Below are 16583 nucleotides of genomic sequence, written 5' to 3'. Positions count from 1 at the left end.
TCCGCCGGTTGCTCCATATTGAGGAAAGTTTCAAGAGCTACCTTGCGGATGCTCGATCCGTACTGAAGGACGCCAAAGAAGATGGCTTGACGGAGCGGAGCGATTGCGGCTATATGACGATATAGCAATCTGCGAACGGAACCTCCAAATAGCCAAGGAGGAGAGGAACGATATGATAGAGGAGAATAAGATCCTCTATGAAAATATAAGAATTGCATTTTCATTAATGTAATTTTTTTTTAATTTATGTATTTATAAATATATATATATATATATATATATTAATTATGTTTATCTTGCTTCTTCATCTTGCTTCTTCATTGTTTTACTAACTAATTATGCGAACAATACTTCAACAAATAACATAATGGTCGATAAAAACACATACATGCAAAAGAAATAATTAGAAAAAGAAAATAATGACGATGAAACTAACGTGTGATTTGCGAGATTTACCTGATAAATACGAGAACGTAAGAGACGATGAAATCAACAGTGACGGCGAGAAGATAAAGCGACGATGAGAAAGAGAGAAAGAGAGAAAGAGACGATGAGAAAGTGTGTGTTATGTGTTTTGTGTTTGTCTGCTGTGTTTGTGTTTGTGTTTGTGTATTAAGGGTTGTGTTTTGTGGCTACAGCAGACTTGTGTTTGTGTGGTTTATAGTATGGGAAGGTATTGACAACGGTTATTAAACAACAACCGTTGTCAAATATGTTTTAACAACGGTTGTAAAAAACACTCGTTGTCAAATATGTTTTAACAACGGGTTACAAAAGTAACCGTTGTGATTACTTTTCACTAACTTTGCGCCAATTTTGCGCCAAATTATTAACAACAGTTGTGCATGTGTGACCCGTTGTTAAAACTAATAACAACGGTTTTTATAACCATACCCGTTGTAATTAAGTTTAGTAAAATTCGCGCCATACATTCTACAACGTCTATTGTGATTTTCGTGAATAATCGTTGTTAAAGGGGCGTTGTAGTTGCCTGGATTTGTAGTAGTGTAAGTCCATTTGGCTGATTTTTTAGAGGACACCAAGTGTCCTTTTAAGTGGCAAATTCCACTTAGATTGGTCTCCCATATTTGGCTATAAATACCCAACTATTCACATCATTTTACTAGTTGGAAAAATTTGAAGAAAATTGTGTCTTTGTTTGAGCACTTTATCAAGAGACCATTTTTCTTCTCATTTGTTCATCTTAAAAACACATATATATATTAACTAGTAATATTATCAAAGTAATAATATTATTTAGTACATCAAATATACAATAAACAAGGTTTACTACTACATATACCTAGTTAGTATTTTAGTAGTATTTTGGGTTGATTCTTGGGTGCTTCCTTAGGAGACTATCTATTTTGGTGGTTTGTTGTCTTTGAGGATTATCCATTTTCATAACTCAAGAACAACATCAAGGAAGGAGTCCTTGAGTTGTGCCCAAAACTTGCCTTATACAATGTAAGGAACTTTTGTCTTAAGATGGTTTAATACCATCTTTTATACTTTTATTTGCATGCATGTAGATTTAGACCACTTTAAATTAATTTATAATTTTAATATCATAAGATGAGTATTAATATGGTCTAAATAATTAACAAGCTTTGCAAGCTCTCATTCTTGTTGTGAAAAATTTCATGCTCTCCGAATAGAGCCATTTAAACATCATCAATATCTTTCTTCCAATTGGGCGATGTGTCTTTGCCCTTCTCTTTGAGATTTATTTCTTTCCCTTGTTCTTTGAATGGAGGTTCCATCTTCTTCTTGTAACCCTCTCGAGTATAGTGATCAACCATAAAGCATGGCTCAAACTAGTTGGGAGCTCTCATAGTCTTATCAACATTGAAGGTGATTGTTTCATCACCTACTTCAAGTGTGAGCTCTCCATGTTTCACATCGATCAACGCTCCGGCGGTGTGTAGGAATTGTCTTTCTTGAATGATTGGAATGTTGGAATCCTCCTCCATATCAACAATGACAAAGTCCACCGGTATGAAAAACTTTCCAACTCTTACGGGCACATCTTCCCATACTCCTAGTGGTTTCTTTGTTGAACGGTCCGCCATTTGTCAGGTCATGTTGGTGCACTTGAGCTCTTCCACCCCTAGTTTTTCACATACCGAATATGGCATGACACTCAACTTTCACCTAGATCACATAGTGCCTTGTTGATTGTAGTGTCACCAATGGTACATGGGTAGAAAAGCTTCCCGAATCTTTGAGCTTAGGTGGGGAATTCCCTTGAAGAATTGCACTACTTATCTTTGTAAAGGCAATGGTTTTCAACTTTCGGATGGACTTCTTCTTGGTAAAGATATCTTTCATGTATTTTGCATAGGCCGGAACATGGTTGATTAGCTCCGTGAATGGTATAGAAACTTCTAAGTTCTTCACAATCTCCGTGAACTTTCCAAGTTGCTCATCAAGCTTGGGCTTGGCTTGGCGACTTGGGAATGGAAGTCTAATCACAATAGGCTCTTTCTCAACTTCTTTAGCCTTCTCTTCACTTCTCTTCTTTGATGAGTCATTGGTAGTTGTCTCTACCACCTTAGGATTTCTCCTTAGTGGTTCAATCACATCAATTTGCTTGTCATTCTCATCAACAATATCTTCTTCATTCGGCATCTTGGGTCCCTCATATCTTATACCACTCCTCAAGTGGACAGCATTGATGGTCTCATGTAACAACCCCATTTATTCAGGAGCCTTTAGCTAGACATCCCAAGTAAACGAAAGCGTTACCATCTCGGTTTCCCGAGGTAGTGAATAACAAAGATAACAAACCAAAGTACTTTATATAAAAAATTTAGCGGAAAAAGGTTTTATTACAATTCAACAAACAGGTTAAATTAAACTTCTAAAAATGAAATCTACTACGCAGAGGAAATAAAAAAATTGAATGGTAAAGCTATGCGATCTAGACTTCTAGGTAGACTGGCCAACATCCTCATGCATCCCAATGAGCTCCCAAGTCAGCTAATCTGAAGTACCTGTCAGTCAATCTGCTCCCCAATAATTGGTTCATCACAGGTATTTAACGAATACACGGTCAACCCTACGGTTGAGTAGGGACTAACTAAACAACCCAATAACAAATACTGAAAGTAAATAAGACATAAATAAAGACAACGGTGTTAGCACAATAATAATAAATCCAACTCAGTCGATATAATCACAGATTATAGTGACACCCATAATATTCATCCATCCATATTACACTCCAATCAAATCCACTTCTCCTAAACTCCGTCTTAACGCTTCCTCGGCTCCGAATGTGCACATCTCCCTAGTAATGAGCCTACTAGAGAAGAGACTCTGAGGGGCGGCTAGTGATCAACTGACGCCACAAGGACTAGCGGTTGCTCAGACCGGTCCCTTCAAATAATAACCAAGGACTAGCGGTATATCGGCCCATTCAAATAATAACTCACAAGGACTGGCAGTTCGATCCCTTCCATCAAATTACAATATCCACCAATACTCAAGTAACCCACAATGCTCATAATTAACTCAACTCCACCTCTGTAGTCACAATTGTAATATATAAACCAACCACATATATATAAACAATTAACAACCACATAAATACAAGTTGAGTAGGATAATCCCTACCTTTTAGCAACTTCCAAGTACAAGCCAATTAGCACAAGAATAAAACTGCTCCTTTACGAAATCGATTCCTACATAAATAATTACATATTAATTAATACTAGATTAGTTAATTCATTACCTAATATAAATTACGACTTAATTAGTACCGTTATAAGCTGAACATATATACATTTATCCTTAATTTATTTATACTCTAACAATTACGTACATGGTCACTAATACAACCCCACTACTATAATAAACTAAGCGTCCTTGTTTTCTTTCTTTTATATACGGAATACTATAGTACGATCATCATCATCATCATCATCATCATCATCATCATCAAATATGATTGTGCACCCCTACATCCTAATACATCATCCCGACATACATACCATCCTCCCAACATAACTCCACGGCTTACACCTCCTACACAACAACCACAACTTCAAGCAGCATGGCCCGACTCGTCTTTCACATGACTACCGCACCACTCACGACCAGCACTCTCAATGCCTAACACTCGGTACACCCACGACCAAAACAGAGCAGGCCTAAACATGTTGTTCTCAGCTACTAATGACGGGTTCACCACCAATAAAATACTCCTCGTAGTCACAATAGGGTATGGTCCAAATTCCGGGGTTTGAGTCGACTAATAGAGAGCTTTTAGCGATATCAAAACTACATCGTATCGGTACAAAAACAAAGCATTCTACTCTCCTTTCCAGCCACGTTCCCGACCACCAACGACCCAATAAAAGGCTCTAAAACACCTTATTTACGACCCAAATCATGACCCTCAGAACCCCGATGACCACCGATGACCACCGCTGACTACCGACACCAACCCTAACAATAAGTTCCGGTTTAAAGACGAATTACTACCATTACCATAATAAGAGGGAAACTCACGTTTACCTTAGTTGTTAAGAGGACGATGACGATTGTGTTAATGGCGTCGTCCATGGCTGCTCTCGCGTTCTCGCTGCTGCTCTCACGTACTCGCCGCACAACCTCTCTTTCTCTCTTTGTTTTTGTGTTTTGGTTGAATAAGAACACGGAGGGTAGTGCTTAGGGTTATTATGATTATGAGTGATATCTTACAATTGTAATAAATATATCATTTTAGCATAATATTTATATAGTATTAGTGGGTGGGTTTGGTTTCCTATTAATAATATGATGTATAGTGGCATATAATATAATAATTATATAATAACTACAATATTATTATTTGTCTTTATTAAAATAATTGTTTTTCCGCTTACTGCTACGCTGACTAAAAAATAGCATATACTATTATTATATTATATGGTACGAGTTTCATATAATTTAATTAAAATGTTGATTAAAATAATCCTTTAATTGTGTTAAAATACGGAGTATTACAGTTTCTCATCGTCACTCCTAAGCCAAGGGCAAGTGGTGAGTAAACCGGGGGATAAAACCGTAAAACAATATTTTCATCTCAATATCGATTCAAAACTCAAATAAAAACTCATTAACCATGGTCCCACTGGACCGTAAACATAACTCGGCACAAAGGCCCCATAACTCATAACTCAATACCAGTAACTAATTTCCATCTCAATTTCAATATCGATATTGTCAAATATTCCATTAAAGGAACTGCTCAACACTTAAAGTATAACTCTAAGCTACTCACCCATGAATCTCGGTCAAAGAAAACGATAATGAAAATTACAATACAAGTCCAAACAAATACCAATTCGCTATACGATTGTAACCAAGTCGGACAATCTGATCAACCAAACATTACCACTACTACTGTCACAATATAATTTGTAATATTCTAATGTCACGGAATGGATAACCATCATCATCATCCTCTTTTTCAATCTACTAATAATAATTTTGTTCATACACCACTAGAATCAAGGCCTACTCCTTACATTAATTTCCAATCAACATGAAAACGTAACCACAGCCAGTAAGCTAACCAATTATGCAAACTATTTCCATCTTAACTGAACTCGTCACCCAATCTCACCGAAAGAGTCACTTACTAAGTACAAAATATATACTCATAATATATGTAAGTAATACCAACCAATAATAAAATTTCAGCATATAACTCAATTAAACCAATAACAATTAACAAATATGCCACATAACCTCAAACAATAGTAATAATAATAGGATCGGTAGAATCGTGTTACCTTCCGACGGAAAATCAATTCATGCGGCTGACTCGAAGATAACAAGGACTATGTACTCGGGCAAATAGAAATCGGAAAGGTAAAGAAAAAGAATATTGTTTCACGAGATTGTGGGCAGCTTTAATTTTGGCCAAACAGGGAGAATTGGTAAACAAGCATAGCAGATTAGCAGCAAGTATATGTTGCACATGAATAATTGGGAATCATGGTGATTACAACAATCAAGATTATAGAAGACGGCTAGGAAAAGAATGAGTTTTTCTGTTATGCTAGAATAAGGGTTTGTTCAAAGGATATAAATATATAAAGATATTTGAGACTTTAAGAGGAGACGTAAAGACATAGGCCCAATGGATACGAACTTTACAACGAAAACAAATATCAAATTGATGTTAAAATAGTTTAAATTAAAATAAGAGATATCCAAAATATTTCAGGTATTACAATCTTCCCCTCTTAAAAGAAACTTCGCCCTCGAAGTTCGAGTTTAGAAGACAAAAGATAAATGCTTTGTAAAAATGAGTGGTATTACATCTCATGTCTTGTAGGAGGATTATCTTGAGGAGGTAATTGCCCCTTTTGTCTTTGGGAGCTAGAAGAGGCCAATTGAGACAATTGAGTCTCGAACATCTTAGTGTGAGCAAGGATATTGTTGATGGTAGTGTCTTTGGCTTGGCTATCCCTTTGCATTTGAGCAAAGAAATCTTGTTGGCTCTTTTGTATTTGGAGGACCGCTTTTTTAACATCAAAAGCTTGGTCATTGGGTTGATTGTAGTATGGTCTTTGGGTAGGATTTCTCATTAGAGGGGGTGTGTATGTGGGTTGAGGGTTTTGGACATTTTGGCTCTTGTATGAGAGGTTTGGGTGGAATTTGGTATTCTCATTGTAATAATTGGAATAAGGGGTGCCATTTTTGTATGCTTTGAAAGCATTCACTTGTTCACTTGTTCCCCTACATTCGTGTTGATCGTGTCCCAAGGTTCTACAACTCTCACACACTCCGTTTGGGATTAAGGATGTTGCCATCGTGGCATTGACGTGTTGTTTGGGTGATTTAGAAGCTTCATCAAGCTTGGCCATGGCTTTCTCAAACTTCAAGTTTATGGTGTCAATATGAGCACTTAGTTGGGCACCCAATTGTGTGATGGAGTCCACTTCATGCTTCCCTCCTCTAGTAGCTTTTCTTGGCCTACTATATTAGGAGTTATGAACCATCATTCTTCGATCCTAGCCCATGTTTGGTTGTCATCAACCTCGGTGAATCTTCCATTGGAACCCATGTTGAGCACATTTCTCTAATCTTCATATAAGCCATTCCAAAATTGTTGAACAAGGAACCATTCACTTAGTCCATGATGAGGACAAGTGCGACCTGTATCCTTGAATCTCTCCCAAGCCTCATATAGAGACTCCTCATCTCTTTGCTTGAACCCGGTGATTTAGGCTCTCAGCATGTTAGTCTTCTCCGGAGGATAGAACTTCTTGTAGAAGGCAAGTGCTAACTTCTTCCATGAATCAATTCCAAGGGTAGCCTTGTCTAGGCTCTTTAACCATTGATTTGTGGCTCCGATCAAGGAAAAATGAAACAAAACCCATCAAATTTGGTCTTGAGTCACCCCGGTTTGTGAAATTGCATCACACAATAGTCACAAAAAGTCTCCATATGTAGATGAAGATCTTTACTAGGCATCCCCCTAAATTGGCTTCTCTCAACTAATTGTATGAATGCGGATTTGGCAATGAAATTACCAGTTAAGTGAGGTGGTGTAAAAGTACCATTGGGTAGGTTCTCCTCGGTTGGTACGGAATGAGATGAAAATGTAGGCATTGTGGGTTGATTTTGTAGTTGATTTTGAATTGGGTTCTCCTCTCCTTCTCTTGAAAATGGTTGGTAAATTCAATACTATCCGATTTGACAACACCAATGTCCACAAGTTCTCCAATACCCAAACTTGTTGAATTCCCTCTAACGGTTCTTTTAATGTTGGTCAAGGTTCTTTCAATTTCGGGATCAATAGGCAAAAGTCTACCTTGTGATCTCCTAGACATGCAAAAATCAAACAACTAGAAAACAATTAAAACTACCTTGAGGAATTTGACTTCCCCAAGGTTAAGAAAGACACAACTAAAAAAAATAAATAATAATTCAATTGAACACCGTCCCTGACAACGGCGCCATTTTTGATGTGGTTTGGAACTTTGTCGTCTATGCTAACCGATCAAAACAATATTTATAGACTGAACTAACTACTCTTAGTAGAGTGGCATGTAAAGGTCGGATCCCAAAAGCCGGGTATGAATCAAGTTATCAATAGTAGAAAGCTATGTCTTAGGGTGTCACAATTTGAGTTGAGCTTGAGGTTTGCAATCTAAACTACTTAAAAATGAAATGTAAATAAATGAATTCAAAACAAGCAAATAGGGGTTTGCAAACAATTGATGAAAGGTACTAGGGTGTCATGGGTTTATAGGGGATTCATGGTGGTGATCATACAAATATGTTTACATAGTTGTAAGCAAACTATTGTTGTAGTGGAATCGAGTTAGTTTATGTCTTATAATTCCTAGGAAGATTTGGGTCCCGGAGCCGAGTCGGTCAAGACTGTACAATACCTACAAGTCGACTTAGTTTCTTCCTATTCAACTATATGCATGGTCTAACAAGCCTTGAGTTAGTTTATATCTTACAAGTCTTGTTGAATAAATAAGAGATTCATGCAAGGTTGTCAATCAAGCAATTCATCAAGCATAACATATGCATAAGTTCAAACTACAACAAGCAAGAAATCTTATGAAAACATATTAGATTAAGTATGGATCTACCCCCATGTTTTAGTTCCCCTAATCCCCCCATTAACCCTAGCTAGAAGACTACTCACTCATGGCCATGGTAAAGATGCTATAGGGGTGTCAATCATATTAACAAGGTTAAACATGGTGAATGAGTAAAGCAATAATTAATTAAGCAAAGGGTAAAACAGATTATACCAAATTAAGGATGATCCAAATAATAAGCAAAGAATAATAGAAGAACACTTGATGAATGATGAAGAGTTGTCAATTCTTCAATAAACCCCAAATAGTGTCTTCAAATTACCCCACTAAATCTAAGAACACTTGAGTGATTAAAGAGGAATTAAGACTTGATTAATATTGAATTAAGTAAATACAACTTGATTAAAACTTGATTATTAACATGCAAACTTGATGATCAATCCCCTAACACAATGGGGTATTTATACTAAGTACAAGTATTAGGGTAACTAAGGGCTTAAATGACGATTAAGTCCCTAAGAAGAAGATTAGTGCCTTGCAAGTCCCATAAGGAGCTGCCCGACTTGTCCTTGAAGTATGCTCAAGCTGCCTAGGGATCCACTTGACTTGACCACGGGACGCCCAGATTGTGGCTTGGGACGCTCGTTCTGAGCTCAGGTCGCCCGGATCCTTGATCAGCTTTTATTCTTCTTCTCTTGACTGCCTAAAGATTCGTGGGGATAGTTGAGGGGTCGTGCGGGTCTTCATCATTGCCCATTCTACTTGATTTATTCACTTAGGCCTTTAGTATTGGTCTCCTCTTTGATTTTTGGTCATTAGATGCACTTCATTTAGCTCCACTTTGCTTCATAAGTGCAAGACTAGCAATCCTCTCCTACCAAGGATACAAAACCTCAAGGAATATGCAAAGTAGGGAACCAAAGAAAAGAAACGACCCTAATAAGCACTAGAAAGCATAGGAACGAGGCTAGTTCGGGGACTAAACATGCACAAATATGAGTCACATCAATTGGGCAATTCGAATTGCCAACTCCTCACCATAGGTAGCAATGCTTTAAAGAACATTGTCCTTATTTTGGCTCTCCTCTAGCACTTGTTTTAAGAAATTTTGTTGATCTCCCATCATTTGGAGAGCCGCATTTTGAATGTTAAAGTCCTGCTCATCTTCTTGTTGTGGGTGGGTGTGAGAGTGGTTATATTGTGGTATTTGGAATTGGTTGTAAAGTGGGTATTGGGAGGGTGGTTGTTGTGGATACTGGAGGTGGGAATTTTGGTAGGAAAAGTTGGGGTAGTAGTTAGGATTTTCATTGTATGAGTTATAAGGTAGGTTTGTGTTAACTTGTGATGAGCGTTGTCGTCACACGCTCTCAAACAAATTTATGATCTCAACAAACAACTAGTTAGTGGTTAAGTCGAGGTCGATCCACGGGATGGTGTGCTTTGGGTTCTAAGTCTATCTATCTAAATTTATGCTAGTGTCACAATTGATTTGGGTTGAAGTTGTGTTCTAAGCTAAACAAGGAAATGTAAACAAGACAAGTAAATAGAAACAAGGGTGTAAACAAATGATAAACAATATTAGGGAATCATGGGATCATAGGGGAATCATGGTGAGATCAAACAAACAAGTTTCATAGATGCAAGCAATTATTATTGTTGGAATCAATTTAGTGTATATCTTACAATTCCTAGAGGAAACTTAGGTCTCAGAGCCGAGTCGGACAAGACTTTACAACACCTACAAGTCAACTTGGTTTTCCCTATTCATGGTGAGATAACATAAATGAGTCCTAGGAAGGTTTTGGTCCCGGAGCCGAGTTGGTCAAGACTTTACAACACCTACAATCGACTTAATTCTTCCTAATCAACTATGTGCATGATATAACAAGCCTAGTTAGGAAAGTACTCACTCATTATCATGGAAAACATGTTAACAATCGTGTCAATCATCTTAACAAGTATAAACATGATAAAAGAGTGAAACAATAAACAATAAACAAGTAAAGAGTGAAGGAATTATACCAATCTTAAGATGAACAAATGGAAAGGAAGGAATAATAGAAGAGAACTTGATTGATTGATGAAGAGTTGTCAATTCTCCAATAATAACCCAATAATCTTCAATTACACAGTAAGATCTAAGAATGCTTGAACAATAATTAAGGAAAGATTAATGTGTAATTTGTGGAAAGATTAATGTGTAATCTACTCTAATCTACTCCTAATGAGAGCTTAATCTAAAATAAGGAAGCATAATCTCTTAATTTTTACAAATGGATTATATATAGTAGTACAAGGATTAGGTTAACTAAGGGTATAAATGACGGTTAGACCCTTTAATTAAATTTAGCGCTTTGCAAGTCCCAGGAGGAACCGCACGACTCCCCATTGTGAAGACAATCTTCCTGCCGAACAATTCGCTCGTCCTGGCTTCGGGAGGCCCGTACTGAGCTTGAGGACGCCCGTCCTGAGCATGGGACGCCCGTCCTGACGGTCAGCTTGTCTATTTGAGCTTGGATTGTGAAACGGACGTCATTTCCTCATCCGAACTCCTATTAGAGTGATTCAAAAGCGTAGAGCACTTGAATGTTTGACGTCGTTTCATATATCATGGTTTCAGAGCCAAACAAGCAACTCTTGGTTTGGTTCCAAGCAATTTCCTCTTGTAATGGCTCCCTTCTCCTCATCCTTGCTCAACAACTTATGGGGATTGATTCTTGGGTCGTAGGAGTTGTCCTTCATTACCCTAAAACTTGATTTATTGAACTACGGCCTTTAGCCTTGGTCTCCTCTTCGATGCTTGGTCATTCGATGTTATCAATTTAGCTCTGTTTCACTCCGTTTGGGCAAGGTTAGTGCTCCTCTTCTACAAAGGACACCAATCCTCATAGAATATGCATAAATAGGAAGCTAAAGACAAGAAACTACCCTAATATACACTAAAAAGCATAGGAACTAGGCTAGTTAGGGGACTAAATGTGCATAAATAGGAGTCACATCAACTTGCTCCTCAAACTCCCCATACCCATTGTAGTCATACTCAAAAGATCCACTACATACTCCATGTGTCAAGTCTTGAGACATCATCATAGCTAAGACAAGTAAACAACTACAAGCACGGAAACTACAACAAAACGCTAAGAACGACCTTGAGGAACAAGTTCCTCAAGGTTAAAGCACAATTAAAATAGACAAACAAACAAGAACTTAATCACAAAACACCGTCTCCGACAACGACGCCATTTTTTATGGTGAGCGAGTCATTGTTCACTCCATCAAACACATTTATATTCTCAACAAACAACTAGATAGTGGTTAAGTAGAGGTCGATCCACGGGACGGTGTGTTTTGGGTTTTAAGTCTATCTATCTCAATTTATGCTAGTGTCACAAATATTGGGGTTTGAAGTTGTGTTCTAAACTACAACATGGAAATGCAAACAAATGAAGAACAAAGCAAGTAAATAGGTATGAAGATGCAAACAAATAGTAAAAGACACTAAGGTGTCATGGGATCATAGGGGAATCATGGTAAGATAGCATAAATGAGTCACATAGATGCAAGCAATTATTATTGTTGGAATCGAATTAGTTTATATCTTGAAAGGATTCAATAACCCTCTAATTAAACTCATTTAATTGATGATCTAAATTACTCTTTGATTTAGTCATTAGATCTAGTGCATGCATAACAAAATTAACAAGGTTAGGAGAAAACGATTTTCTTACATTGATAATGGACGAAATATAGGCACTAGGTTAGAACACCTTCCTAACCTAGATCTTGAGCTTAAAAATATTAGGATGATCCTCCAAAATCTTCAAGTATTCACTATGGAATACCTCCTCTTAGTTGCACCAAGACTATCCCTTAATACTAATGTTATTACTAACTAGATAACAATATTAGTTACCTTAAATATTGATTCGAATATTAATATCATTACTACCATAGTAATCTTATGTGAATATTAGAATTTATTAACAAATTTTTATGCATAGAACAATTTTATGTAGAGAGAAGAACAGGTTTTGAGCATAAGAATTAATCTTACTCAATGAGAACAATTCTCTTGTTTTATGTATATGTGCAACCGGTTTTTGGCACATAGGGTAGTCAAATTTTTCTTCCCAATTTTGCCTTTTGTTCTTCAAAAGAAAAGCTAGAATATGTGTAGGTATCTTTCATGCAATAGGGTCATCATTATGTTCCAATTAGCATAAAATAATCACCCACTAACCCTTACATAAACCGGTTTTAGCCACTTAAAATGGACTCCATTTTATTTTTGTCATTTGTCATTTGTAATATGTTGTGACATGTGACATGTAACATGTCATTAGTAATATAAATGCATATTTAACTAATTAAATATCATTATATATTAAATAAATTACAATTAACAAATTAACAAGTAATTCACAATTACATGTATATAAAATGGGTCACATTAAGTCTAGTTAATATAATCTACAACATTTTGCAATTATGATTAACCAATTACTCGTATCTCAAATGTTTCACAAACATTAATCAATTTTAGTAATATTACATATTAATTACTAAATTGAATCTTATTTAATCATATTACAATAAGATATAATATTTTCTCTTATATATCAATTTGTTCAATTTAAGGATTTAATCAATCTGTATCGCCATACAATCGATTAACTTTACAATTGAGGGAATCGTCCTTTAGGTTTGACCTTAAGGGATCAACTGATCACCACCGTCAAACGACAGTAATGTAAAACTCTAGTCAGCCAATCATTGCCGATTAATGTTGATCAGTTGACATATATAAATGAATCATCCCTTATGTATTCTTATCATTAGTTTCAATAATGTGATCCCACCATTGTTGAGGACATACTCTAACAATCTCCCACTTGTCCGAGACAAGTGTGCGTCACCAATTCTCTTGTCCTATTACATCATCTCCCAATCAATGCAAGGTGTCTTGCAGGTCGTACTTGCATATGGTCATATCAAGAGTGGTTTCCTCGATCTGGAGAGTAACTGTTTGACCGGAATTATTTACCGTAGATACTTTCTGAGCGTGGCCACGCATTTCAAGTTCACTACTCCTCGAGTGGTCTTGAGATTTCAAATAACCCTGACAAGGGGTGGACAATTCCTATCGCACTATTCCCTTCGTACACCCACAGTTCATCATGACCCAAAAGATGCACACTCACCCCTTTTGACAGAATGGCTTGGGGCAAAAATCAAAGTCAATCAGAAACTGTGCTGACTTAGGCGAACAGTCTCTAGTCAAAGAATCGACTTAAAATAATACTATAGTAGCTCTCGCCACGACCATGCTATATAAAATTGCCAGAACTCTATTAGCGGTCACTACCCGACAGCGTGTCCCATACAGTCTGCCTATGTGATCGACGAGTCGTCTCTTATGACTATATGGCACTTGAACTTGCCATCAATCACCTCACACTCAAGTCACTAGGAGACGTCATCTCATATAAGTGACTAGGGGCCAATACTATGTTAATCCAGTTCACATAAATAGGGTTCAATATTGTCTCGACAACCTATTTGGAAAACAAAGTATTATAAGAAAGGAGTTTTTGAAAAAAACTCAAACGATGAGTGCTTTATCACATATGTAAAATTGATACAATATCAATTACTACATAATCTATAATTCATTTTTAATCTTGTATATAGTGGATCATCTCAATTCAATTGAAATGGCATGACACATCATGCTAAGCCTATGGGAAGGCCTTGATTAGTAAGTCTTAGCAACACCTTGCACTTTACTAACCTTACTATATACTATTTCCCTTTGTTATGTATAATCTTTATTATAGAACTTTTGAGTACCTGTCTAGATCCAATCTAAACATAGGCTATCTTGCCTTAGAATAGCTCCCACTGTCCTCACAGAGAGTAGGGATAGGACCTTCGGTTATTGGAACGAACTACCATAATTCCTCCAATTCACAAAACCGAATCCTAATATCATCCCTTCCTTCTTTCATATCTCATTATTGCAAGTGTACTCAATTTCCGTTGTGTCTATCTCATTGTTCAACTGCCTAGGGCGTTTCTAGCAGATATCCTCGTTAAATAATATAGCCAAGATGGTTCTCTAAACATCCTTATGTGTTTAGAATATGGTTTTGTGTAACTCCTTGCACATAAATCCATCTCATTTCTAAATGCTTATAGCTTCATATCTTTAGTACTTCCTGAGTACTAACTAATGAACTATGTGGCTATATAGAGACTTCTCTCAAGGATTCGATTTGTAACATCTCGTTATACTCCAAGTATACGAGGTTTAAGAATAGTAATACATCTTAGCGTAATGAATTAATCTCGCAGGGGAAGCATTTGGATTCAAATTCTTCATGTTCAATACTTTTGAACTTGTTAAGATTCTTATTAACATAAGAATATTAACTTTAAGCTAATATCCATCGAACTGGATATCTTAGAGATGTATTATTCTTCTCCTAATTCTTTTATCACTCATAGTGATCAATATGTCATTCACATATAAGACTAATAATACCACCCTACTTCCACTAAACTTCATGTATAAACAAAACTACTCGATAAATCGAGAAAAGTTTATTACATGACTGAAACATACCATTCAACTCCTTGACTTTTACTTAAGATTTCTTCTTAGGTTCGTATCCTACCTTAGGATAATAGTGATTTACAAAATTCATGCAAGATGATTTTAAAATCCAACAATCAAATAATATTATTAAATCCGAATTTAACGAAGCGTTGCAATTGGTGTAAACCTCTTACCACCAATACACCAAGTTATAGAAACATCTTAATGTTTATGTTCAGTTTGGACTTTTGCGGAGTTGAAACTAGATAAAGCATCTTAATAAGTTACAGGTTTGTTACTTTTAAAATAACATGACTCCTGTCCACTTTAGGTTTCGAAGAAATAATTACTGATTTTGACCAAGAAAGAACATCTTCCTACGTCTTATTCTCAGTTTGTGGCTCTTGAACATTTTCTCCCACTCTGTCTTTAAGAAATAATCCTCTTTTCTTTAATAGACAGCATCACGAGCCACAAACCATTTGTTCTCGTGATCATGTAGGAAGAAAGAGCACATGTTTACTATCGAAACAAGCTACAATTTAGGTACCATGCCTAACCATATCTCACATGAAAAGTAGATGATTGCTTTAAACATATTTATATTAGTGGAAAATTTAAATGCTAGACAAATTGTGATAGAAACTACCTCCAACTTTATAGTAAAGATTCAATCATATCGCATAGGATTCTTTGTAACTTTCTAACACACCTTATCTTAATAGTGTGTGATTATGAAAGTGATTTTGTGATACTATATCACACTCTATATGGTGTAAATCAAAGTCACTACTTTATAGTTCCCATCCTTAACAAAGTACTAATACTTTGATTGTATAATCTGTAGGTTTTGATACTTTTTAAACATTAATTTGAACTTATTCAAAGAATTTCTCTTCTTACCTCATTAAGTGGATACCAAGTATCTACCTAGTTCGTTGGTAAAAGAGATAAAGAAGTATTAACCTTTTCTGATTGAAAATGTATTCGACCATACACTTCAAAGTGTAAATAGGGCGAATATCTTGCTCTATTCATAATCCTTTTCCAGAAAAAGTCATGAATTAACTTGTTTTGAATACAAGACTCGCACACACCAAAAGATTCCCAATCAAATGGTTTGGGAGACTAGTCAAAACTAGTTTCTAAATGTGATTTTCAATCGAGAATTGAGAAATGATTGGGGTCACCAACTTGAGTTTTGTATATATATGACATTTTATTTCTAGTTTGAATATAATTACCTTGATTTGTATGGTCTCACCATAAACTTAATCGTGGTATGTTAGGGCACAACGCTTGTTTTAATTGCATAATAGAGAAACCCTTTGCGTTTTATACAAAAACTTGAATTATATTCTTATTTAGACATATTGTACATCATAACAATTATTGAGGTACATTTCTAAATACAAAACTAAAATGAG

At 36.2% G+C, this 16583-nt stretch overlaps 1 long non-coding RNA gene and 1 other non-coding gene across 3 annotated transcripts; one reads left to right on the top strand and one right to left on the bottom strand.

Annotated features, from left to right (window-relative positions):
• Positions 1-2821: 2821 nt before the first annotated feature.
• On the bottom strand, positions 2822-6052 carry LOC141646132 (uncharacterized). 2 transcript variants are annotated; one of them, XR_012545366.1, is made up of 3 exons: positions 5784-6052; positions 3619-3686; positions 2822-3008 (listed from the first exon to the last, which is right to left on the bottom strand). It is a non-coding gene; the product is annotated as an uncharacterized LOC141646132 (long non-coding RNA). The 2 variants fall into 2 exon arrangements; XR_012545367.1 differs by lacking the exon at positions 2822-3008 and adding an exon at positions 3023-3528.
• A 1078-nt stretch (positions 6053-7130) lies between these two features.
• Positions 7131-7237, top strand: LOC141650008 (small nucleolar RNA R71). The gene has a single exon (XR_012546073.1). It is a non-coding gene; the product is annotated as a small nucleolar RNA R71 (small nucleolar RNA).
• Positions 7238-16583: the final 9346 nt, after the last annotated feature.

This window comes from Silene latifolia, chromosome 3 (assembly GCF_048544455.1).
Source record: "Silene latifolia isolate original U9 population chromosome 3, ASM4854445v1, whole genome shotgun sequence".
NCBI lineage: Eukaryota > Viridiplantae > Streptophyta > Magnoliopsida > Caryophyllales > Caryophyllaceae > Silene > Silene latifolia.
The sequence above is the reverse complement of the archived record's forward strand: the minus strand, read 5'-3'. Positions and strand labels throughout refer to the sequence as shown.